Here is a 25,412-nt window from a genome sequence, read left to right as displayed (position 1 = left end):
GTCCAAGCGCTCGTCCTCCCCTGTCACATCTGCTCTTGAAACGAGAGAGGGCACCAAAAACGTTGGACTCAAATGCACTTTTAGGAGATAAAGTGAGGAGTGACAGCAATGTTTGTGTCACAGCCTCAAAGCTCACTGTGTGCTAAACATGATCAGCAGGAGCTTTTTTGCAAGGCTCTTCTGCTGTTTTAGCCCAGTCTAAACATTATTGCTCTTCTCTCCCTGTTGCTGCTCAGCAGAGAGCAGGCACAGAGATGGTGGAATCTTTTGGTCTTTCAGGCAGGAAAAGGAGGAGTGACAGCAATGTGTGTTGCAGAGTTGCAAAGCTCTCTGTGTTCTGAAGATGATCAGTGGGAACTTTCAGGACTGTCTCTTCTGCTGTTTCAGCAGAGTGCAAACGTATGGGCTATATTCTGCTACTGCTCACAAATTGCAGCACAGGAGATGTAGGATTCAATTGGACTTTCAGGTAGGAAAGGGAGAGGTGACAGCTATATGTGTTCAGGGTTGCAAAGATCACTGTGTGCTGAAGATGGCCAGCAGGAGTTTCCCCGCACGCCCTTCGGCTGTGGGATTAGAGTCCAAGCGCTCGTCCTCCCCTGTCACAACTCCACTCGAAACGAGAGAGCGCAGCAGAAACGATGGTTTCAAATGCACTTTTAGGAGATAAAGTGAGGAGCGACAGCAATGTTTGTGTCACAGCTTCAAAGCTCACTGTGTGCTAATCATGATCAGCAGGAGCTTTTTTGCAAGGCTCTTCTGCTGTTTTAGCCCAGTCTAAACATTCCTGCTATACTCTCCCTGTTGCTGCTCAGCAGAGAGCGGGCACAGAGATGGTGGATTCAGTTGGTCATTCAGGCAGGAAAGGGAGGAGTGACAGCAATGTGTGTTGCAGAGTTGCAAAGCTCGCTGTGCGCTGATGATCAGTGGGAACTTTCTGGACTGTCTCTTCTGCTGTTTCAGCAGAGTCCAAACGTAAGTGCTATATTCTGCTACTGCTCACAAGGAGCAAGCACAGGAGATGTAGGATTCAATTGGACTTTCAGGTAGGAAAGTGAGAGGTGACAGCAATGTGTGTTTCAGAGTTGCAAAGCTCACTGTGTGCTGAAGATGCCCAGCAGGAGTTTCCCTGATGGCCCTTCGGCTGTGGGATTAGAGTCCAAGCGCTCGTCCTCCCCTGTCACAACTCCTCTCGAAACGAGAGAGCGCACCAGAAACGATGGCTTCAAATGCACTTTTAGGAGATAAAGTGAGGAGGGACAGCAATGCTTGTGTCACAGTTTCAAAGCTCACTGTGTGCTAATCATGATCAGCAGGAGCTTTTTTGCAAGGCTCTTCTGCTTTTTTAGCCCAGTCTAAACATTCCTGCTATACTCTCCCTGTTGCTGCTCAGCAGAGAGCGGGCACAGAGATGGTGGATTCAGTTGGTCTTTCAGGCAGGAAAGGGAGGAGTGACAGCAATGTGTGCTGCAGAGTTGCAAAGCTCGCTGTGCGCTGAACATGATCAGTGGGAACTTTCAGGACTGTCTCTTCTGCTGTTTCAGCAGAGTGCAAACGTATGGGCTATATTCTGCTACTGCTCACAAATTGCAGCACAGGAGATGTAGGATTCAATTGGACTTTCAGGTAGGAAAGGGAGAGGTGACAGCTATATGTGTTCAGGGTTGCAAAGATCACTGTGTGCTGAAGATGGCCAGCAGGAGATTCCCTGCACGCCCTTCGGCTGTGGGATTAGAGTCCAAGCGCTTGTACTCCCCTGTCACAACTCCTCTCGAAACGAGAGAGCGCCCCAGAAACGATAGATTCAAATGCACTTTTAGGAGATAAAGTGTGTGGCAGCAATGTTTGTGTCGCAGTTTAAAGCTCACTGTGCGCTAAACATGAAAAGCTGGAGCTTTTTTGCAAGGCTCTTCTGCTGTTTTAGCCCAGTCTAAACATTCCTGCTATACTCACCCTGTTGCTGCTCAATAGAGTGCGGGAACAGAGATGGTGGAATCAATTGGTCTTTCAGGCATGAAAGGGAGGAGTGACAGCAATGTGTGCTGCAGGGCTGCAAAGCTCGCTGTGCGCTGAAGATGATCAGTGTTAACTTTCTGGACTGTCTCTCCTGCTGTTTCAGCAGAGTGCAAACGTAAGTGCTATATTCTGCTACTGCTCACAAGGAGCAAGCACAGGAGATGCAGGATTAAATTGGACTTTCAGGTAGGAAAGTGAGAGGTGACAGCAATGTGTGTTTCAGAGTAGCAAAGCTCAATGTGTGCTGAAGATGGCCAGCAGGAGTTTCCCTGCTGGCCCTTCGGCTGTGGGATTAGAGTCCAAGCGCTCGTCCTCCCCTGTCACAACTCCTCTCGAAACGAGAGAGCGCACCAGAAACGATGGTTTCAAATGCACTTTTAGGAGAAAAAGTGAGGAGTGACAGCAATGTTTGTGTCACAGCTTCAAAGCTCACTGTGTGCTAAACATGATCAGCAGGAGCTTTTTTGCAAGGCTCTTCTGCTGTTTTAGCCCAGTCTAAACATTCCAGCTATACTCTCTCTGTTGATGCTCAGCAGAGAGCGGGCACAGAGATGGTGGATTCAGTTGGTCATTCAGGCAGGAAAGGGAGGAGTGACAGCAATGTGTGTTGCAGAGTTGCAAAGCTCGCTGTGCGCTGAAGATGATCAGTGGGAACTTTCTGGACTGTCTCTTCTGCTGTTTCAGCAGAGTCCAAACGTAAGTGCTATATTCTGCTACTGCTCACAAGGAGCAAGCACAGGAGATGTAGGATTCAATTGGACTTTCAGGTAGGAAAGTGAGAGGTGACAGCAATGTGTGTTTCAGAGTTGCAAAGCTCACTGTGTGCTGAAGATGCCCAGCAGGAGTTTCCCTGATGGCCCTTCGGCTGTGGGATTAGAGTCCAAGCGCTCGTCCTCCCCTGTCACAACTCCTCTCGAAACGAGAGAGCGCACCAGAAACGATGGCTTCAAATGCACTTTTAGGAGATAAAGTGAGGAGGGACAGCAATGCTTGTGTCACAGTTTCAAAGCTCACTGTGTGATAATCATGATCAGCAGGAGCTTTTTTGCAAGGCTCTTCTGCTGTTTTAGCCCAGTCTAAACATTCCTGCTATACTCTCCCTGTTGCTGCTCAGCAGAGAGCGGGCACAGAGATGGTGGATTCAGTTGGTCTTTCAGGCAGGAAAGGGAGGAGTGACAGCAATGTGTGCTGCAGAGTTGCAAAGCTCGCTGTGCGCTGAACATGATCAGTGGGAACTTTCAGGACTGTCTCTTCTGCTGTTTCAGCAGAGTGCAAACGTATGGGCTATATTCTGCTACTGCTCACAAATTGCAGCACAGGAGATGTAGGATTCAATTGGACTTTCAGGTAGGAAAGGGAGAGGTGACAGCTATATGTGTTCAGGGTTGCAAAGATCACTGTGTGCTGAAGATGGCCAGCAGGAGATTCCCTGCACGCCCTTCGGCTGTGGGATTAGAGTCCAAGCGCTTGTCCTCCCCTGTCACAACTCCTCTCGAAACGAGAGAGCGCCCCAGAAACGATAGATTCAAATGCACTTTTAGGAGATAAAGTGTGTGGCAGCAATGTTTGTGTCGCAGTTTAAAGCTCACTGTGCGCTAAACATGAAAAGCTGGAGCTTTTTTGCAAGGCTCTTCTGCTGTTTTAGCCCAGTCCAAACATTCCTGCTATACTCACCCTGTTGCTGCTCAATAGAGTGCGGGAACAGAGATGGTGGAATCAATTGGTCTTTCAGGCATGAAAGGGAGGAGTGACAGCAATGTGTGCTGCAGGGCTGCAAAGCTCGCTGTGCGCTGAAGATGATCAGTGTTAACTTTCTGGACTGTCTCTCCTGCTGTTTCAGCAGAGTGCAAACGTAAGTGCTATATTCTGCTACTGCTCACAAGGAGCAAGCACAGGAGATGCAGGATTAAATTGGACTTTCAGGTAGGAAAGTGAGAGGTGACAGCAGTGTGTGTTTCAGAGTAGCAAAGCTCAATGTGTGCTGAAGATGGCCAGCAGGAGTTTCCCTGCTGGCCCTTCGGCTGTGGGATTAGAGTCCAAGCGCTCGTCCTCCCCTGTCACAACTCCTCTCGAAACGAGAGAGCGCACCAGAAACGATGGTTTCAAATGCACTTTTAGGAGAAAAAGTGAGGAGTGACAGCAATGTTTGTGTCACAGCTTCAAAACTAACTGTGTGCTAAACATGATCAGCAGGAGCTTTTTTGCAAGGCTCTTCTGCTGTTTTAGCCCAGTCTAAACATTCCAGCTATACTCTCTCTGTTGATGCTCAGCAGAGAGCGGACACAGAGATGGTGGAATCAGTTGGTCTTTCAGGTAGGAAAGGGAGGAGTGACAGCAATGTGTGTTGCAGAGTTGCAAAGCTCGCTGTGCGCTGAAGATGATCAGTGGGAACTTTCAGGACTGTCTCTTCTGCTGTTTCAGCAGAGTGCAAACGTATGGGCTATATTCTGCTACTGCTCACAAGGAGCTAAGCACAGGAGAAGTAGGATTCAATTGGACTTTCAGGTAGGAAAGTGAGAGGTGACAGCAATGTGTGTTTCCGAGTTGCAAAGCTCACTGTGCGCTGAAGATGCCCAGCAGGACTTTCCCTGCTGGCCCTTCGGCTGTGGGATTAGAGTCCAAGCGCTCGTCCTCCCCTGTCACATCTGCTCTTGAAACGAGAGAGGGCACCAAAAACGTTGGACTCAAATGCACTTTTAGGAGATAAAGTGAGGAGTGACAGCAATGTTTGTGTCACAGCCTCAAAGCTCACTGTGTGCTAAACATGATCAGCAGGAGCTTTTTTGCAAGGCTCTTCTGCTGTTTTAGCCCAGTCTAAACATTATTGCTCTTCTCTCCCTGTTGCTGCTCAGCAGAGAGCAGGCACAGAGATGGTACAATCTTTTGGTCTATCAGGCAGGAAAAGGAGGAGTGACAGCAATGTGTGTTTCAGAGTTGCAAAGCTCTCTGTGTTCTGAAGATGATCAGTGGGAACTTTCTAAACTTTTTCTTCTGCTGTTTCAGCAGAGTGCAAACGTATGGGCTATATTCTGCTACTGCTCACAAATTGCAGCACAGGAGATGTAGGATTCAATTGGAATTTCAGGTAGGAAAGGGAGAGGTGACAGCAATGTGTGTTTCCGAGTTGCAAAGCTCACTGTGTGCTGAAGATGCCCATGAGGAGTTTCCCTGCTGGCCCTTCGGCTGTGGGATTAGAGTCCAAGCGCTCGTCCTCCCCTGTCACATCTGCTCTTGAAACGAGAGAGGGCACCAAAAACGTTGGACTCAAATGCACTTTTAGGAGATAAAGTGAGGAGTGACAGCAATGTTTGTGTCACAGCCTCAAAGCTCACTGTGTGCTAAACATGATCAGCAGGAGCTTTTTTGCAAGGCTCTTCTGCTGTTTTAGCCCAGTCTAAACATTATTGCTCTTCTCTCCCTGTTGCTGCTCAGCAGAGAGCAGGCACAGAGATGGTACAATCTTTTGGTCTATCAGGCAGGAAAAGGAGGAGTGACAGCAATGTGTGTTTCAGAGTTGCAAAGCTCTCTGTGTTCTGAAGATGATCAGTGGGAACTTTCTAAACTTTTTCTTCTGCTGTTTCAGCAGAGTGCAAACGTATGGGCTATATTCTGCTACTGCTCACAAATTGCAGCACAGGAGATGTAGGATTCAATTGGAATTTCAGGTAGGAAAGGGAGAGGTGACAGCAATGTGTGTTTCCGAGTTGCAAAGCTCACTGTGTGCTGAAGATGCCCATGAGGAGTTTCCCTGCTGGCCCTTCGGCTGTGGGATTAGAGTCCAAGCGCTCGTCCTCCCCTGTCACATCTGCTCTTGAAACGAGAGAGGGCACCAAAAACGTTGGACTCAAATGCACTTTTAGGAGATAAAGTGAGGAGTGACAGCAATGTTTGTGTCACAGCCTCAAAGCTCACTGTGTGCTAAACATGATCAGCAGGAGCTTTTTTGCAAGGCTCTTCTGCTGTTTTAGCCCAGTCTAAACATTATTGCTCTTCTCTCCCTGTTGCTGCTCAGCAGAGAGCAGGCACAGAGATGGTGGAATCTTTTGGTCTTTCAGGCAGGAAAAGGAGGAGTGACAGCAATGTGTGTTGCAGAGTTGCAAAGCTCTCTGTGTTCTGAAGATGATCAGTGGGAACTTTCTGGACTGTCTCTCCTGCTGTTTCAGCAGAGTGCAAACGTAAGAGCTATATTCTGCTACTGCTCACAAGGAGCAAGCACAGGAGATGTAGGATTCAATTGGACTTTCAGGTAGGAAAGTGAGAGGTGACAGCAATGTGTGTTTCAGAGTAGCAAAGCTCAATGTGTGCTGAAGATGCCCAGCAGGAGTTTCCCTGCTGGCCCTTCGGCTGTGGGATTAGAGTCCAAGCGCTCGTCCTCCCCTGTCACAACTCCTCTCGAAACGAGAGAGCGCACCAGAAACGATGGTTTCAAATGCACTTTTAGGAGATAAAGTGAGGAGTGACAGCAATGTTTGTGTCACAGCTTCAAAACTAACTGTGTGCTAAACATGATCAGCAGGAGCTTTTTTGCAAGGCTCTTCTGCTGTTTTAGCCCAGTCTAAACATTCCAGCTATACTCTCTCTGTTGATGCTCAGCAGAGAGCGGACACAGAGATGGTGGAATCAGTTGGTCTTTCAGGTAGGAAAGGGAGGAGTGACAGCAATGTGTGTTGCAGAGTTGCAAAGCTCGCTGTGCGCTGAAGATGATAAGTGGGAACTTTCAGGACTGTCTCTTCTGCTGTTTCAGCAGAGTGCAAACGTATGGGCTATATTCTGCTACTGCTCACAAGGAGCTAAGCACAGGAGAAGTAGGATTCAATTGGACTTTCAGGTAGGAAAGTGAGAGGTGACAGCAATGTGTGTTTCCGAGTTGCAAAGCTCACTGTGCGCTGAAGATGCCCAGCAGGACTTTCCCTGCTGGCCCTTCGGCTGTGGGATTAGAGTCCAAGCGCTCGTCCTCCCCTGTCACATCTGCTCTTGAAACGAGAGAGGGCACCAAAAACGTTGGACTCAAATGCACTTTTAGGAGATAAAGTGAGGAGTGACAGCAATGTTTGTGTCACAGCCTCAAAGCTCACTGTGTGCTAAACATGATCAGCACGAGCTTTTTTGCAAGGCTCTTCTGCTGTTTTAGCCCAGTCTAAACATTATTGCTCTTCTCTCCCTGTTGCTGCTCAGCAGAGAGCAGGCACAGAGATGGTGGAATCTTTTGGTCTTTCAGGCAGGAAAAGGAGGAGTGACAGCAATGTGTGTTGCAGAGTTGCAAAGCTCTCTGTGTTCTGAAGATGATCAGTGGGAACTTTCTAAACTTTTTCTTCTGCTGTTTCAGCAGAGTGCAAACGTATGGGCTATATTCTGCTACTGCTCACAAATTGCAGCACAGGAGATGTAGGATTCAATTGGACTTTCAGGTAGGAAAGGGAGAGGTGACAGCTATATGTGTTCAGGGTTGCAAAGATCACTGTGTGCTGAAGATGCCCAGCAGGAGTTTCCCTGCACGCCCTTTGGCTGTGGGATTAGAGTCCAAGCGCTCGTCCTCCCCTGTCACAACTCCACTCGAAACGAGAGAGCGCAGCAGAAACGATGGTTTCAAATGCACTTTAAGGAGATAAAGTGAGGAGTGACAGAAATGTTTGTGTCACAGCTTCAAAGCTCACTGTGTGCTAATCATGATCAGCAGGAGCTTTTTTGCAAGGCTCTTCTGCTGTTATAGCCCTGTCTAAACATTGCTGTTATACTCTCCCTGTTGCTGCTCAGCAGAGAGCGGGCACAGAGATGGTGGATTCAGTTGGTCATTCAGGCAGGAAAGGTAGGAGTAAAAGCAATGCGTGTTGCAGAGTTGCAAAGCTCGCTGTGCGCTGAAGATGATCAGTGGGAACTTTCAGGACTGTCTCTTCCGCTGTTTCAGCAGAGTGCAAACGTAAGTGCTATATTCTGCTACTGCTCACAAGGAGCAAGCACAGGAGATGTATGATTCAATTGGACTTTCAACTAGGAAAGTCAGAGGTGACAGCTATATGTGTTTCAGAGTTGCAAAGCTCACTGTGTGCTGAAGATGCCCAGCAGGACTTTCCCTGCACGCCCTTCGGCTGTGGGATTAGAGTCCAAGCGCTCGTCCTCCCCTGTCACAACTCCACTCGAAACGAGAGAGCGCAGCAGAAACGATGGTTTCAAATGCACTTTTAGGAGATAAAGTGAGGAGTGACAGCAATGCTTGTGTCACATCTTCAAAGCTCACTGTGTGCTAATCATGATCAGCAGGAGCTTTTTTGCATGGCACTTCTCCTGTTTTAGCCCAGACTAAACATTTCTGCTATACTCTCCCCGTTGCTGCTCAGCAGAGAGCGGACACAGAGATGGTGGAATCAGTTGGTCTTTCAGGCAGGAAAGGGAGGAGTGACAGCAATGTGTGTTGCAGAGTTGCAAAGCTCACTGTGCGCTGAAGATGCCCAGCAGGATTTTCCCTGCTGGCCTTTCAGCTGTGGGATTAGAGTCCATGCGCTCGTCCTCCCCTGTCACAACTCCTCTCGAAATGAGAGAGTTCACCAGAAACGATGGTTTCAAATGCACTTTTAGGTGATAAAGTGAGGAGTGACAGCAATGTTTGTGTCACAGTTTCAAAGCTCACTGTGTGCTAATCATGATCAGCAGGAGCTTTTTTGCAAGGCTCTTCTGCTGTTTTAGCCCAGTCTAAACATTCCTGCTCTACTCTCTCTGTTGCTGCTCAGCAGAGAGCGGGCACAGAGATGGTGGATTCAGCTGGTCTTTCAGGCAAAAAGGGAGGAGTGACCGCAATGTGTGTTGCAGAGTTGCAAAGCTCACTGTGCGCTGAAGATGATCAGTGGGAACTTTCTGGACTGTCTCTTCTGCTGTTTCAGCAGAGTCCAAACGTAAGTGCTATATTCTGCTACTGCTCACAAAGCAAGAACAGGAGATGTAGGATTCAATTGGACTTTCAGGTAGGAAAGTGAGAGGTGACAGCAATGTGTGTTTCAGGGATGCAAAGCTCACTGTGTGCTGAAGATGCCCAGCAGGATTTTCCCTGCTGGCCTTTCAGCTGTGGGATTAGAGTCCATGCGCTCGTCCTCCCCTGTCACAACTCCTCTCGAAACGAGAGAGCGCACCAGAAACGATGGTTTCAAATGCACTTTTAGGAGATAAAGTGAGGAGTGACAGCAATGTTTGGGTCACAGTTTCAAAGCTCACTGTGTGCTAAACATGATCAGCAGGAGCTTTTTTGCAAGGCTCTTCTGCTGTTTTAGCCCAGTCTAAACATTCCTGCTATAGTCTCCCTGTTGCTGCTCAGCAGAGAGCGGGCACAGAGATGGTGGAATCAGTTGGTCTTTCAGGGAGGAAAGGGAAGACTGACAGCAATGTGTGTTGCAGAGTTGTAAAGCTCGCTGTGCGCTGAAGATGATCAGTGGGATCTTTCTGGACTGTCTCTTCTGCTGTTTCAGCAGAGTGCAAACATATGGGCTATATTCTGCTACTGCTCACAAGGAGCAAAGCACAGGAGAAGAGGGATTCAATTGGACTTTCAGGTAGGAAAGTGAGAGGTGACAGCAGTGTGTGTTTCACAGTTGCAAAGCTCACTGTGTGCTGAAGATGCCCATCAGGATTTTCCCTGCTGGCCCTTCGGCTGTGGGATTAGAGTCCAAGCGCTCGTCCTCCCCTGTCACATCTGCTCTTGAAACGAGAGAGGGCACCAAAAACGTTGGACTCAAATGCACTTTTAGGAGATAAAGTGAGGAGTGACAGCAATGTTTGTGTCACAGCCTCAAAGCTCACTGTGTGCTAAACATGATCAGCAGGAGCTTTTTTGCAAGGCTCTTCTGCTGTTTTAGCCCAGTCTAAACATTATTGCTCTTCTCTCCCTGTTGCTGCTCAGCAGAGAGCAGGCACAGAGATGGTGGAATCTTTTGGTCTTTCAGGCAGGAAAAGGAGGAGTGACAGCAATGTGTGTTGCAGAGTTGCAAAGCTCTCTGTGTTCTGAAGATGATCAGTGGGAACTTTCTGGACTGTCTCTTCTGCTGTTTCAGCAGAGTGCAAACGTATGGGCTATATTCTGCTACTGCTCACAAATTGCAGCACAGGAGATGTAGGATTCAATTGGACTTTCAGGTAGGAAAGGGAGAGGTGACAGCAATGTGTGTTTCAGGGTTGCAAAGATCACTGTGTGCTGAAGATGGCCAGCAGGAGTTTCCCTGCACGCCCTTCGGCTGTGGGATTAGAGTCCAAGCCCTCGTTCTTCCCTGTCACATCTGGTCTTGAAACGAGAGAGAGCACCAAAAACATTGGACTCAAATGCACTTTTAGGAGATAAAGTGAGGAGAGACAGCAGTGTTTTTGTCACAGCTTCAAAGCTCACTGTGTGCTAAACATGACCAGCAGGAGCTCTTTTGCTAGGCTCTTCTGCGGTTTTAGCCCAGTCTAAGCATTCCTGCTCTACTCTCTCTGTTGCTGCTCAGCAGAGAGCGGACACAGAGATGGTGGAATCAGTTCGTCTTTCAGGCAGGAAAGGGAGGACTGACAGCAATGTGTGTTGCAGAGTTGCAAAGCTCGCTGTGAGCTGAAGATGATCAGTGGGATCTTTCTGGACTGTCTCTTCTGCTGTTTCAACAGAGTCCAAACGTAAGTGCTATGTTCTGCTACTGCTCACAAAGCAAGAACAGGAGTTGTGGGATTCAATTGGACTTTCAGGTAGGAAAGTGAGAGGTGACAGCAATGTGTGTTTCAGAGTTGCAAAGCTCACTGTGTGCTGAAGATGCCCAGCAGGAGTTTCCCTGATGGCCCTTCGGCTGTGGGATTAGAGTCCAAGCGCTCGTCCTCCCCTGTCACAACTCCTCTCGAAACGAGAGAGCGCACCAGAAACGATGGTTTCAAATGCACTTTTAGGAGATAAAGTGAGTGACAGCAATGTTTGTGTCACAGTTTAAAGCTCACTGTGTGCTAAACATGATCAGCAGGAGCTTTTTTGCAAGGCTCTTCTGCTGTTTTAGCACAGTCTAAACATTCCTGCTATACTCGCCCTGTTGCTGCTCAGCAGAGAGCTGGCACAGAGATGGTGGTTTCAGTTGGTCTTTCAGGCAGGAAAGGGAGGAGTGACAGCAATGTGTGTTGCAGAGTTGCAAAGCTCGCTGTGCACTGAAGATGAGCAATGGGAAATTTCTGGACTGTCTCTTCTGCTGTTTCAGCAGTGTCCAAACGTAAGTGCTATATTCAGCTACTGCTTACAAGGAGCAAAGCACAGGAGATGTAGGATTCAATTGGACTTTCAGGTAGGAAAGTGAGAGGTGACAGCAATGTGTGTTTCCGAGTTGCAAAGCTCACTGTGTGCTGAAGATGCCCATCAGTAGTTTCCCTGCTGGCCCTTCGGCTGTGGGATTAGAGTCCAAGCGCTCGTCCTCCCCTGTCACATCTGCTCTTGAAACGAGAGAGGGCACCAAAAACGTTGGACTCAAATGCACTTTTAGGAGATAAAGTGAGGAGTGACAGCAATGTTTGTGTCACAGCCTCAAAGCTCACTGTGTGCTAAACATGATCAGCAGGAGCTTTTTTGCAAGGCTCTTCTGCTGTTTTAGCCCAGTCTAAACATTATTGCTCTTCTCTCCCTGTTGCTGCTCAGCAGAGAGCAGGCACAGAGATGGTGGAATCTTTTGGTCTTTCAGGCAGGAAAAGGAGGAGTGACAGCAATGTGTGTTGCAGAGTTGCAAAGCTCACTGTGCGCTGAAGATGATCAGTGGGAACTTTCTAAACTTTCTCTTCTGCTGTTTCAGCAGAGTGCAAACGTATGGGCTATATTCTGCTACTGCTCACAAATTGCAGCACAGGAGATGTAGGATTCAATTGGACTTTCAGGTAGGAAAGGGAGAGGTGACAGCTATATGTGTTCAGGGTTGCAAAGATCACTGTGTGCTGAAGATGCCCAGCAGGAGTTTCCCTGCACGCCCTTCGGCTGTGGGATTAGAGTCCAAGCGCTCGTCCTCCCCTGTCGCAACTCCTCTCGAAACGACAGAGCGCACCAGAAACGTTGGACTCAAATGCACTTTTAGGAGATAAAGTGAGGAGTGACAGCTATGTTTGTGTCACAGCTTCAAAACTCACTGTGTGCTAAACATGATCAGCAGGAGCTTTTTTGCAAGGCTCTTCTGCTGTTATAGCCCTGTCTAAACATTCCTGCTATACTCTCTCTGGTGCTGCTAAGCAGAGAGCGGGTACAGAGATGGTGGAATCAGTTCGTCTTTCAGGCAGGAAAAGGAGGAGTGACAGCAATGTGTGTTGCAGAGTTGCAAAGCTCGCTGTGCGCTGATGATCAGTGGGAGCTTTCAGGACTGTCTCTTCTGCTGTTTCAGCAGAGTGCAAACGTATGGGCTATATTCTGCTACTGCTCACAAGGAGCAAGCACAGGAGATGTAGGATTCAATTGGACTTTCAGGTAGGAAAGTGAGAGGTGACAGCTATATGTGTTCAGGGTTGCAAAGATCACAGTGTGCTGAAGATGCCCAGCAGGAGTTTCCCTGCACGCCCTTCGGCTGTGGGATTAGAGTCCAAGCGCTCGTCCTCCCCTGTCGCAACTCCTCTCGAAACGACAGAGCGCACCAGAAACGTTGGACTCAAATGCACTTTTAGGAGATAAAGTGAGGAGTGACAGCTATGTTTGTGTCACAGCTTCAAAACTCACTGTGTGCTAAACATGATCAGCAGGAGCTTTTTTGCAAGGCTCTTCTGCTGTTATAGCCCTGTCTAAACATTCCTGCTATACTCTCTCTGGTGCTGCTAAGCAGAGAGCGGGCACAGAGATGGTGGAATCAGTTCGTCTTTCAGGCAGGAAAGGGAGGAGTGACAGCAATGTGTGTTGCAGAGTTGCAAAGCTCGCTGTGCGCTGAAGATGATCAGTGGGAATTTTCTGGACTGTCTCTTCTGCTGTTTCAGCAGAGTCCAAACGTAAGTGCTATATTCTGCTACTGCTCACAAGGAGCAAGCACAGGAGATGTAGGATTCAATTGGACTTTCAAGTAGGAAAGTGAGAGGTGACAGCAATGTGTGTTTCAGAGTTGCAAAGCTCACAGTGTGCTGAAGATGCCCAGCAGGAGTTTCCCTGATGGCCCTTCGGCTGTGGGATTAGAGTCCACGCGCTCGTCCTCCCCTGTCACAACTCCTCTGGAAACTAGAGTGCGCACCAGAAACGATGGAGTCAAATGCACTTTTAGGAGATAAAGTGAGTGAAAGCAATGTTTGTGTCACAGTTCAAAGCTCACTGTGTGCTAATCAGGATCAGCAGGAGCTTTTTTGCAAGGCTCTTCTGCTGTTTTAGCCCAGTCTAAACATTCCTGCTATAGTCTCCCTGTTGCTGCTCAGCAGAGAGCGGGCACAGAGATGGTGGAATCAGTTGGTCTTTCAGGGAGGAAAGGGAAGACTGACAGCAATGTGTGTTGCAGAGTTGTAAAGCTCGCTGTGCGCTGAAGATGATCAGTGGGATCTTTCTGGACTGTCTCTTCTGCTGTTTCAGCAGAGTGAAAACTTATGGGCTATATTCTGCTACTGCTCACAAGGAGCAAAGCACAGGAGAAGAGGGATTCAATTGGACTTTCAGGTAGGAAAGTGAGAGGTGACAGCAGTGTATGTTTCACAGTTGCAAAGCTCACTGTGTGCTGAAGATGCCCATCAGGAGTTTCCCTGCTGGCCCTTCGGCTGTGGGATTAGAGTCCAAGCGCTCGTCCTCCCCTGTCACATCTGCTCTTGAAACGAGAGAGGGCACCAAAAACGTTGGACTCAAATGCACTTTTAGGAGATAAAGTGAGGAGTGACAGCAATGTTTGTGTCACAGCCTCAAAGCTCACTGTGTGCTAAACATGATCAGCAGGAGCTTTTTTGCAAGGCTCTTCTGCTGTTTTAGCCCAGTCTAAACATTATTGCTCTTCTCTCCCTGTTGCTGCTCAGCAGAGAGCAGGCACAGAGATGGTGGAATCTTTTGGTCTTTCAGGCAGGAAAAGGAGGAGTGACAGCAATGTGTGTTGCAGAGTTGCAAAGCTCTCTGTGTTCTGAAGATGATCAGTGGGAACTTTCAGGACTGTCTCTTCTGCTGTTTCAGCAGAGTGCAAACGTATGGGCTATATTCTGCTACTGCTCACAAATTGCAGCACAGGAGAAGTAGGATTCAATTGGACTTTCAGGTAGGAAAGGGAGAGGTGACAGCAATGTGTGTTTCAGGGTTGCAAAGATCACTGTGTGCTGAAGATGGCCAGCAGGAGTTTCCCTGCACGCCCTTCGGCTGTGGGATTAGAGTCCAAGCCCTCGTTCTTCCCTGTCACATCTGGTCTTGAAACGAGAGAGGGCACCAAAAACATTGGACTCAAATGCACTTTTAGGAGATAAAGTGAGGAGAGACAGCAGTGTTTTTGTCACAGCTTCAAAGCTCACTGTGTGCTAAACATGACCAGCAGGAGCTCTTTTGCTAGGCTCTTCTGCGGTTTTAGCCCAGTCTAAGCATTCCTGCTCTACTCTCTCTGTTGCTGCTCAGCAGAGAGCGGACACAGAGATGGTGGAATCAGTTCGTCTTTCAGGCAGGAAAGGGAGGACTGACAGCAATGTGTGTTGCAGAGTTGCAAAGCTCGCTGTGAGCTGAAGATGATCAGTGGGATCTTTCTGGACTGTCTCTTCTGCTGTTTCAACAGAGTCCAAACGTAAGTGCTATGTTCTGCTACTGCTCACAAAGCAAGAACAGGAGTTGTGGGATTCAATTGGACTTTCAGGTAGGAAAGTGAGAGGTGACAGCAATGTGTGTTTCAGAGTTGCAAAGCTCACTGTGTGCTGAAGATGCCCAGCAGGAGTTTCCCTGATGGCCCTTCGGCTGTGGGATTAGAGTCCAAGCGCTCGTCCTCCCCTGTCACAACTCCTCTCGAAACGAGAGAGCGCACCAGAAACGATGGTTTCAAATGCACTTTTAGGAGATAAAGTGAGTGACAGCAATGTTTGTGTCACAGTTTAAAGCTCACTGTGTGCTAAACATGATCAGCAGGAGCTTTTTTGCAAGGCTCTTCTGCTGTTTTAGCACAGTCTAAACATTCCTGCTATACTCGCCCTGTTGCTGCTCAGCAGAGAGCTGGCACAGAGATGGTGGTTTCAGTTGGTCTTTCAGGCAGGAAAGGGAGGAGTGACAGCAATGTGTGTTGCAGAGTTGCAAAGCTCGCTGTGCACTGAAGATGAGCAATGGGAAATTTCTGGACTGTCTCTTCTGCTGTTTCAGCAGTGTCCAAACGTAAGTGCTATATTCAGCTACTGCTTACAAGGAGCAAAGCACAGGAGATGTAGGATTCAGGCAGGACAGTTAGGACTGACCGCAATGTGTGTTGCAGATTTGTAAAGCTCGCTGTGCACTGAAGATGATCAGTGGGATCTTTCTGGACTGTCTCTTCCTCTGTTTCAGCAGAGTCCAAACGTAAGTGCTATATTCTGCTACTGCTCACAAAGCAAGAACAGGAGATGTAGGATTCAATTAGACTTTCAGGTAGGAAAGCGAGAGGTGACAGCAATGTGTGTTTCAGAGTTGCAAAGCTCACTGTGTGCTGAAGATGCCCAGCAGGATTTTCCCTGCTGGCCTTTCACCTTTGGGATTAGACTCCAAGAGCTCGTCCTCCCCTGTCACAATTCCTCTCGAAATGAATGAGCGCACCAGAAACGATGGTTTCAAATGCACTTTTAGGAGATAAAGTGAGGAGTGACGGCAATGTTTGTGTCGCAGTTTAAAGCTCACTGTGAGCTAAACATGATCAGCAGGAGCTTTTCTGCAAGGCTAAATTCCTCTCTGCACATACAAGCTCAGGAGCTCATTGTACAGTCATTTGCCATCACTTATTTGGGGAAGAACAGAGCCACTACATTTTTCTTCCCACCTCTTAGTATTTAAAACCCACAGTATAGATTCCAGTAGTGTGCAAAAAAAAAAAAAAAAAAAAATTTGCTCCATCCCTGGCAGTGTTCAAGGCCAGGTTGGATGAGGCCTTGTGTGGGATGGTTTAGTGTGAGGTGACCCTGCCCATGCCGGGGGGGTTGGAACTAGATGATCTTGAGGTCCTTCCCAACCATAACTATTCTATGATTCTATGACTGAGGTTTTGCTGAATAAATGTGAACCGGAGTGAAGGAGGAAGCATGAAGTGAGTATAGGAATTGGGAACAGGTAGAAAAAAAGCTCAGCCGTGCTATAGCCACGGATCACAGAATCACAGAATCACAGAATCCCAAGGGTTGGAAGAGACCTAAAAAGATCATCTAGTCCAACCCCCCTGCAAGAGCAGGGTAACCTACAGTACATCACACAGGAACTTGTCCAGGCGGGCCTTGAATATCTCCAGTGTAGGAGACTCCACAACCCCCCTGGGCAACCTGTTCCAGTGCTCTGTCACTCTTACAGTAAAGAAGTTCTTCCTGATGTTAACGTGGAACTTCCTATGTTCCAGTTTACACCCATTGCCCCTTGTCCTATCACTGGATATCACTGAAAAAAGCCTAGCTCCATCATCCTGACACCTACCCTTTACATATTTGTAAACATTGATGAGGTCACCCCTCAGTCTCCTCTTTTGCAAGCTAAAGAGACCCAGCTCCCTCAGCCTCTCCTCATAAGGGAGATGTTCCACTCCCTTAATCATCTTTGTGGCTCTGCGCTGGACTCCTTCAAGCAATTCCCTGTCCTTCTTGAACAGAGGGGCCCAGAACTGGACGCAATATTCCAGATGCGGCCTCACCAAGGCTGAGTAGAGGGGGAGGAGAACCTCTCTTGACCTACTAACCACTCCCTTTCTAATGCACCCTAAGATGCCATTTGCCTTCTTGGCCACAAGAGCACATTGCTGGCTCATGGTCATCCTCCTATCCACCAGGACCCCCGGTCCCTTTCCCCTTCACTACTTTCCAGCAGGTCACCCCCCAACCTGTACTGGTACATGGGGTTGTTCTTCCCCAGATGCAAGATGTGGCACTTGCATTGAAACTGGTGGAGGAGGAATGGCGGACGGAGGTGGAAGAGAGTGCTCTTCTGAGGAACTGGATTGGTATTCTTGGTATGGAGAGTTTGAACTTTGGAAGTGAGGCTGCCCTGGAGGAAGGGACATGGGGAGCTCCAGTGACTGAATTGGAACTAGACTGAACGGGACCTGGGGAATCTACACTAGGAGATCCACTGATTAAATTAAGATAAAGGACTAGAGGAAATAAAGTTGAATTTAATGGATACAGGAGCAACTTATTTGCTATTAAACCGGAAAGAAAAGAATGAATTACACACGTGGGAGCTACTGGCCACCAAGAAAAAGAGAGAAAAAAAAAGAAAAGAAAAGGGAGGCATTCTTTCTGAAACCTTTAAAGTACAAATTGGGAAAACAAATACGAGTGCGCAAATTTTTAGGCACGCCATACTCTCGAAAATCTTTATTAGGTCGAGAAGCAAAATTTAAAGAAGGCAAAATGGAATTTAGAGTTAAAAACAATCAAATAATTGCAGTTTTGAGTTTATCTTTAATTCAGCATTAAAGCTAACAGGATGACCTCCCTGAAACAGAAGAAATCTTTAATCAGTTATATCTGGGACTATGGGCACCTGAAGTTCCAGGTAAGGCGAAAACTGCTTTATCTGTTAAAGTAAAGGGGGTACCTGCCCAATTAGAATAAAACAATATCCCTCAAAATTAGAAGATCAAAAGGAAACAAAAAATCTTTGATAAATTTTAAAATATAGATTATTTATTGAATGTGAATTGGAATGTAACACTCCTATCTGGACAGTAGAGAATAATGATCGGAAAAGTTGCAGACAGATTCAAGGTCTCAGAGTAATCCACAAAATTTCAGAAAATGTTCACACAGTACCAGTTAATTAGTGAGATTTTTGACCAAATTGCATAAGAATCAGAAATGGTTTGCCGTATTTGATATAAGTTACGCTTTCTTTTGCTTACCACTTGCCAAAGAAAGACAAAATTTATTTGCTTTTAATGGGAAAATCCTGACAGAGGAAGGGAAAATCAACTTGGACGGTATTGCCAGTTTGTTCCTGGAGTTTTCTCAGAATCAATTCCCTTGGAAAGACAGTGACCGGGAGTTGTAGCTTTATATCACAAACTTACCCCATGCTGCTTCCCTACAGTTTTACACCGGTGCTATTATATTGATATCAAGATTGTAAAGGCACACAAGCAGAGCAATAGGCTGGCATCTCCAGTAACTCAGCACTGCATAGATGAAGGCTGGAGCTTCGTACTAATCCAAAGGATGGAGCACATCACTGTAATGTCCCAGAGACCCACTTTTCCTGGGACTGGCTGATTCCATTTGAAGAACTGTCGTGGTTTAAACCCAACCACAAACCTCGTCCACTCACTCCCCCCACTTCTTGCCCTCCCCCTGCTCCTGGAGGGACGGAGAGGAGAATCGAAAAGAATGCAACTCCCACGGGTTGAGATAAGAACAGTTCAGTAACTAAGGTATAACACAAATCACTGCTGCTACCACCAGTAATAATGGTGCTAAAGGAAATAACAAGAGGAAAGAATACAACACCTCAACACCAGCCGACCAATAACTCACCCCACTCCCCCCAGCCAAGCACCGACCGATACCTCCTCCAACCCTGCCGTCCCCACCCTTCCGGGTAACTCCAAGTTACATCCTGGGCATGACGTGCTGTGGTATGGAATACCTCTTTGGCTAGCTTGGGTCAGGTGTCCTGTCTCTGCTTCCTCCCAGCCTCCCCTCCTCCCTGGCAGAGCATGAGGCTCAGAAAGTCCTTGGCCAGACCAAACATTCGAGCAGCAACTGAAAACATCGGCGTTATCACCACTGCTCCAAGGCCAAAAGATCAAAACACAGCACTGTACTAGCTCCTAAGAAGGAGAAAAATGACTGCTGCTGCTCAAAACCAGGACATTATCCACCCCTTATTCCATACCATTCATGTCATGCTCAGATCCCACATCTTCAATATGCCATCACTCTTACATATATATATACATCTACATATACACAGAGAAAAACATCATTTCTTAGTGCATGGACCTATAAAGCTGCTGAGTCCATTCGGTCCATGATGTCAGGCTCCATCTCTTGTTACAGTCTCTCAGAGCAGGAGAGGCTGTGTGCAGTGTTCACACTCGTGAATAACCTGGGCAATAGTGCCCATTGCTAAGTCCACCCCTCGATCATGAGTCCATCTCTATGTTGCATCTCTGCCCTGATGGCCTGAAGTGTCATGGCCCACCAGGCTCGAAATAATTCACTGTCCCCTTCAGCAGTTTCTGCAGCTTGTTGCTGGGGACTCCATAGAGCCGCCTTCCATCTCCGACGCTTCCAAAGCACTGGAGGGGCCCAGTGGACCAGATACTCGCTCATACTGTCCCACACACTCTGCCACTCATGGCTGTCCAGCCTTGGGGAATATCTCTTGTTCCTCCCATATTGTTGTCTAACCCCAGACAAGAAGCAAACCCGACTCTGCTTGACTTCTGAGATCAGACAAAATGGCCGTGGGTAGAACACCCTCTGTGTGTGTGCCAACATGCTGATCCCCATCACAATCAGCAGGCAGGTCCCAAGGGTACCCACAGGCCATTCAAACCCTTCAGAACTCTCCAACGATGCTGCTGTACTTGTCCCTGGGGCTGGTGTAGCTGCCGTGCTTGCCGGCTCTCCCACCACCAGCTTCTCTTTTCCCGGGTGCAGCTCTTCCTCCTCTGCCGTGCTGGGAAATGCTGCCTGGGCTCCTGCATCCTCCTGGGGCTCGGCGGGCGGCTGCCGGGGGACGCTCTCGGCCGCTGCGGGGCTGGGCTCCTCCGCTGGGCTCGGCTCCTCCGCGGGGCTCGGCTCCTCGGCCGCCTCCTCCCGCTGCTCAGCAGCCGCCTTCCTCCCGGGCTCCGGCCCCGCTCCCGCCGCCGCCTGGTCCCCGGGGCCGCTCTCCCGGGCCGCTTCGGCCGCTGCCGGCTCCCGGGGCCGCTCCCCCTCAGCTCCCCGCAGCCTCACGAAGACGGAGGCGAGGACAAGGGCCAGGACGGTGAAGAGCAGCGGGACGGCCAGGTACAAGTCCACGGCCACGTCCATCTCTCCCTGCTGCTGGAGCCCACCCGTATTACAAGCCATTGCCATAAAGTACAGTGAAACAAAAACCTTAGCCCAAGCCCCACACTTGATAAACACGAACACAGGGAATACCGGCTCTATGTAATGTACTACATTCTGAAGCGCTGAGAGCAAGAGAAACAACTTTGAGAGCCAATAAATCAGCACTGTGACGACTATTAATCTGATCATCTCCGTCGTTATCTCAACCCTTTGTGCCCCACGTTGGGCGCCAAAAAGAACTGTCGTGGTTTAAACCCAACCACAAACCTCGTCCACTCACTCCCCCCACTTCTTGCCCTCCCCCTGCTCCTGGAGGGACGGAGAGGAGAATCGAAAAGAATGCAACTCCCACGGGTTGAGATAAGAACAGTTCAGTAACTAAGGTATAACACAAATCACTGCTGCTACCACCAGTAATAATGGTGCTAAAGGAAATAACAAGAGGAAAGAATACAACACCTCAACACCAGCCGACCAATAACTCACCCCACTCCCCCCAGCCAAGCACCGACCGATACCTCCTCCAACCCTGCCGTCCCCACCCTTCCGGGTAACTCCAAGTTACATCCTGGGCATGACGTGCTGTGGTATGGAATACCTCTTTGGCTAGCTTGGGTCAGGTGTCCTGTCTCTGCTTCCTCCCAGCCTCCCCTCCTCCCTGGCAGAGCATGAGGCTCAGAAAGTCCTTGGCCAGACCAAACATTCGAGCAGCAACTGAAAACATCGGCGTTATCACCACTGCTCCAAGGCCAAAAGATCAAAACACAGCACTGTACTAGCTCCTAAGAAGGAGAAAAATGACTGCTGCTGCTCAAAACCAGGACAAGCACTGAACAATCCTGGTCATAGTTCCTTTGCAAGGTCATAATATGCTGCTTACGTCTTGTCGTGGAGCCCGTGCTTTTCCTGGGCAAGTTAGAGCAGATAAGACCTTACAGAAACCTGTCTCTTGGAAACATTGACCAAGCGATCCAGAAATCTAGTCCAAAGAGGAGAAAGCACTCATGTTCCCAATGTGTAGTTATGCTTCTAGGTTTTGCGCATGTAGATTGCCACAGCCTAGAAATTTGTTTATTGTATTTAATTTGAAATGTGTTTGCCACATCCTGGAAATTTGTTTATGGCATTTAGTGTGCACAAATCTCTGTTCTTTTATTTTGATTACTTATTTTTGTGGTAATACTGTTGACTGCTCTAGAGGCGACAAGATTCAAAACTTGATGCCGTTCCAGGCACAAAATCGTTTTCAAAGGTCTGGAGGGGCCGTGGATGATAATCTGTTCAAACTTTGCTTTAAATTGTGCAAAGACCCTGGTACAATGCATAGAGTACCTATAAAGAAGTTCTAATGCTCTGCTCAGTGGCAGCAATGGACAAATGCATCCTGACCCACCAAGGCTTCTTCTGTAACCTGTGCATGTCTCTGCCACTGCTGGCAATGAGGTCTAACTCTGAAGAACACAGTGACAAGTGATTGCAACTCACGGATTTTCTGGGAGAGCTGGACAGGTTCCTCGAGATTTGTCATTTCAGTGCTTAAAGCCCTGGCTGAAAAGGGCAGGCAGGGAATCATTTCCAAAAGGAAGTGTTGTAAAGAGCTCTAAATACAAAGAAAGACTACTTTTTCTCAAATAACTTGTCATCCTGCCTGTTTCCACTCTCTGAGGCACTGTCCGTCACCCTGATAACCTTCCCCTGCTCCCTGCTTCGTCAGCTACATCCGAACTGGCTGCCACTTGGCTCTTTGATGGCCAACGCCACTGCCATGGCTCCTGGTGCTCACGGTGGGTAAATGGATTATGCTGAATGTTCTTCCGGCTAACCCAGATCCAGGACATCTCTCCAAACCATATATTTAAATCAAATAATGCAACAGGCAAAATTTTGATCCAGTAAATCTTGACTGAGCAGACTTTCAGGGACAAGATGCTGGCAGATCTCTTCATGACAACATCAGGGAAATTTAACTGTGGCCCCAGTACAGTGTCTGAAGGACAAGTTAGCCAAGTTAGGAACGAGTCTCGGGCAAGAGGCACTGTCATTTCTTATTTACTTTGCCCCACGTGATGCAGAGAGATCTTTTAATCACCATCATACCCTGTGCCAACAATCCCTAGTGCAGGGGATGGAATTCTGAGATAAGATCAAAGCTTGCAAATTCAGTAAATACTTAGGAAAAAATCCACTTAAAGGTATCTGTACAAAAATCCCTCTGTTATATTTCAAAGTCTGGTAATCAGGGCTGCATGCTTTTGCTGAAGATCTACAAAGTCACTCTTCTATAAAACCTGTGCCACTGATCTCTGACACCTTAAATACGTCTCCAGCAAACTCAGGATGGGCTAGCACATTCTGAAAAGTCCTCTTTATTTCACAGCTTTTGTACAGCAGATGAAATATTAGCAACTTCTTATTTTATAAAAAAACCAAAACAACAGAAGAACTTCCACTCTTAAGGGGTCAAGTTTATTGCTGGTTTAATTTTGCTTTAAGGAAGATTGTCAACATAAAATCTCCTTTTTATTAAATTTCCTCCTACAGGTTTCTTGTTTTTCTTGTTTTGGGTGTGTTAATTTATCTGCCTCAGTGTATTCCTTTATTATCTCTATCCGCAAATCCTCCTTGGCTCCTTTGCTTCTTTGAAGCAGTTCCCACGCCATGTCACACACTACCCGCAATGTGAAACGTAAGTGCTATATTCAGCTACTGCTCACAAGGAGCAAAGCACAGGAGATGTAGGATTCAATTGGACTTTCAGGTAGGAAAGTGAGAGGTGACAGCAATGTGTGTTTCCGAGTTGCAAAGCTCACTGTGTGCTGAAGATGCCCATCAGGAGTTTCCCTGCTGGCCCTTCGGCTGTGGGATTAGAGTCCAAGCGCTCGTCCTCCCCTGTCACAACTCCTCTCGAAACGAGAGAGCGCACCAGAAACGATGGTTTCAAATGCACTTTTAGGAGATAAAGTGAGGAGTGACAGCAATGTTTGTGTCACAGTTTAAAGCTCACTGTGTGCAAAACATGATCAAGCAGGAGCTTTTTTGCAAGGCTCTTCTGCTGTTTTAGCCCAGTCTAAACATTCCTGCTATACTCTCTCTGTTGCTGCTCAGCAGAGAGTGGGCACAGAGATGGTGGATTCAGCTGGTCATTCAGTACTTTTAGTATTGTGTCACTCATCACAATGTTGATTTATTTGCTCTCAGAGTTTTTGCTCTTGATATCAGAGTTTCAGCATGTCATACCTTACTTGCAGCCAGTATTTGCTGTTTTAGTGTTTATCACCTGGTGGGCCTTGGGCTAAGGTTCTTGTTTCACTGTACTTCATGGTAATGACTTGCAATACATTAGAATCATTGATAATGAAACTGGGCTGGCATTACACAGCAAGCGTTAAGGTAACCTTGTATTATACCTTAGTTACTGGACTGTTCTTATCTCAACCCGTGGGAATCACATTCTTTCAATTCTCCTCCCCATCTGTCTGGGAGCAAGGGGAGGAAAAAGTGGGGGAGTGAGCGTGCGGCTGCATGGTTCTGAGTTACAGCCTGGGCTTAAACCACAACAAGTTTATGAATGGTTGTAATTTGCATGATTTGGCCATATCAGAAAGTACAGGGTAAAACAGAAGCACCAGGGAAAGTGTGCCAGGAGCTGGGTATTAATTATTCTCCTGCTAAAGTTTGGTGTTAGGCTTCTTATATTTAATGATGCTGTGTCTGATAACGACAGGTCTTATAGGAATGAGTTAATTTGCCAAGTCCCTTCGTAGTGCTCGGTTTTCCTTATGCTCAATGGCTATATTTAAATAACAAGAGCTTGGATTTTCTCTTCTATTTTATGGAAAGTATTTTATAAAATGCAATGAAAAAAGTTGTAATTCATGCAAAGGCTAATTTGAGGTGAGGGGGGGAAAAATGAAAACCCTTTTTCTCTGGCTCTGGGAACTCCCAGATTCCTCCCCAGCATGTGCAGACAAGGAAGTGAAAACAAGCAGAAATGGAAGCTGCAAGTCTGTTGTCAGAGGCAGTGAAGCCACTTGAAGGCATGTTCCCCACCTGGTGTGGAGACCCCATCCCATTGTATGTCCCATCACTCCAGTCTTTTGCAACATCTTGCACTCCAGGATAGGAAAAGTGCAAGAGGTCAGGAAATGGTAAGAACAGAATTAGATTTTAATTTGCTTTCCCCATTTTTAAATAATCCCTGATGCTGATAATACAGGACTTATATTCCTCTGAAGAACAGAACTAATAAACTGCCTTTTTTTTTCAAGTAAAGCTTGTTCAGGTGGTTAAACCTTATTCCAGGTGCTATTCCAAGAAATGGCAGTATTTTAAACTCCAAAAATTTTAGTCTGCAGGACAAGAAAAGTCTTATTTGAAGCTTGCATAGAGCTGTTTTTTTCATTGTGTACAAACTTTCCCCACCCCCAAAATAACACTTAACCATTTTGAAGAAAACCTTGAGCCAGGTTTTACAACTGACCCCATGTGAAAATGCTGATGCAATTGCAGTGTTAAAAATGAGCTAATATTTAATGCAAAAATGACAATTTTGTGACACATGTAATGAGTGGATGAGGTTGTCAGACCGGTCTTGTGATGTGATGGATGCTGATCATGCTGGAACATGATCAAGCAGGAGATTTTTTGCAAGGCTCTTCTGCTGTTTTAGCCCAGGCTAAACATTCCTGCTCTACTCTCTCTGTTGCTGCTCAGCAGAGAGTGGGCACAGAGATGTTGGAATCAATTGGTCTTTCAGGCAGGAAAAGAAGTGACAGCAATGTGTGTGGCAGAGTTGCAAAGCTCACTGTGTGCTGAAGATGATCAGTGGGAACTTTCTGGACTGTCTCTTCTGCTGTTTCAGCAGAGTCCAAACGTAAGTGCTATATTCTGCTACTGCTCACAAAGAGCAAGCACAGGAGATGTATTATACAATTGGACTTTCAGGTAGGAAAGTGAGAGGTGACAGCTATATGTGTTTCAGAGTTGCGAATCTCGATGTGTGCTGAAGATGCCCAGCAGGAGTTTCCATGCTGGCCCTTCGGCTGTGAAATTAGAATCCAAGCGCTCGTCCACCCCTGTCACAAGTCCTCTCGAAACGAGAGAGCGCACCAGAAACGTTGGATTCAAATGCACTTTTAGGAGATATAGTGAGGAGTGACAGCAATGTTTGTGTCACAGTTTAAAGATCACTGTGTGCAAAACATGATCAAGCAGGAGATTTTTTTCAAGGCTCTTCTGCTGTTTTAGGCAGGTCTAAAAATTCCTGCTCTACTCTCTCTGTTGCTGCT

The sequence above is a fragment of the Lathamus discolor genome, chromosome W, assembly GCF_037157495.1.
Source record: "Lathamus discolor isolate bLatDis1 chromosome W, bLatDis1.hap1, whole genome shotgun sequence".
Classification (NCBI taxonomy): Eukaryota; Metazoa; Chordata; class Aves; order Psittaciformes; family Psittacidae; genus Lathamus; species Lathamus discolor.
This window is presented reverse-complemented; position numbering follows the sequence as displayed.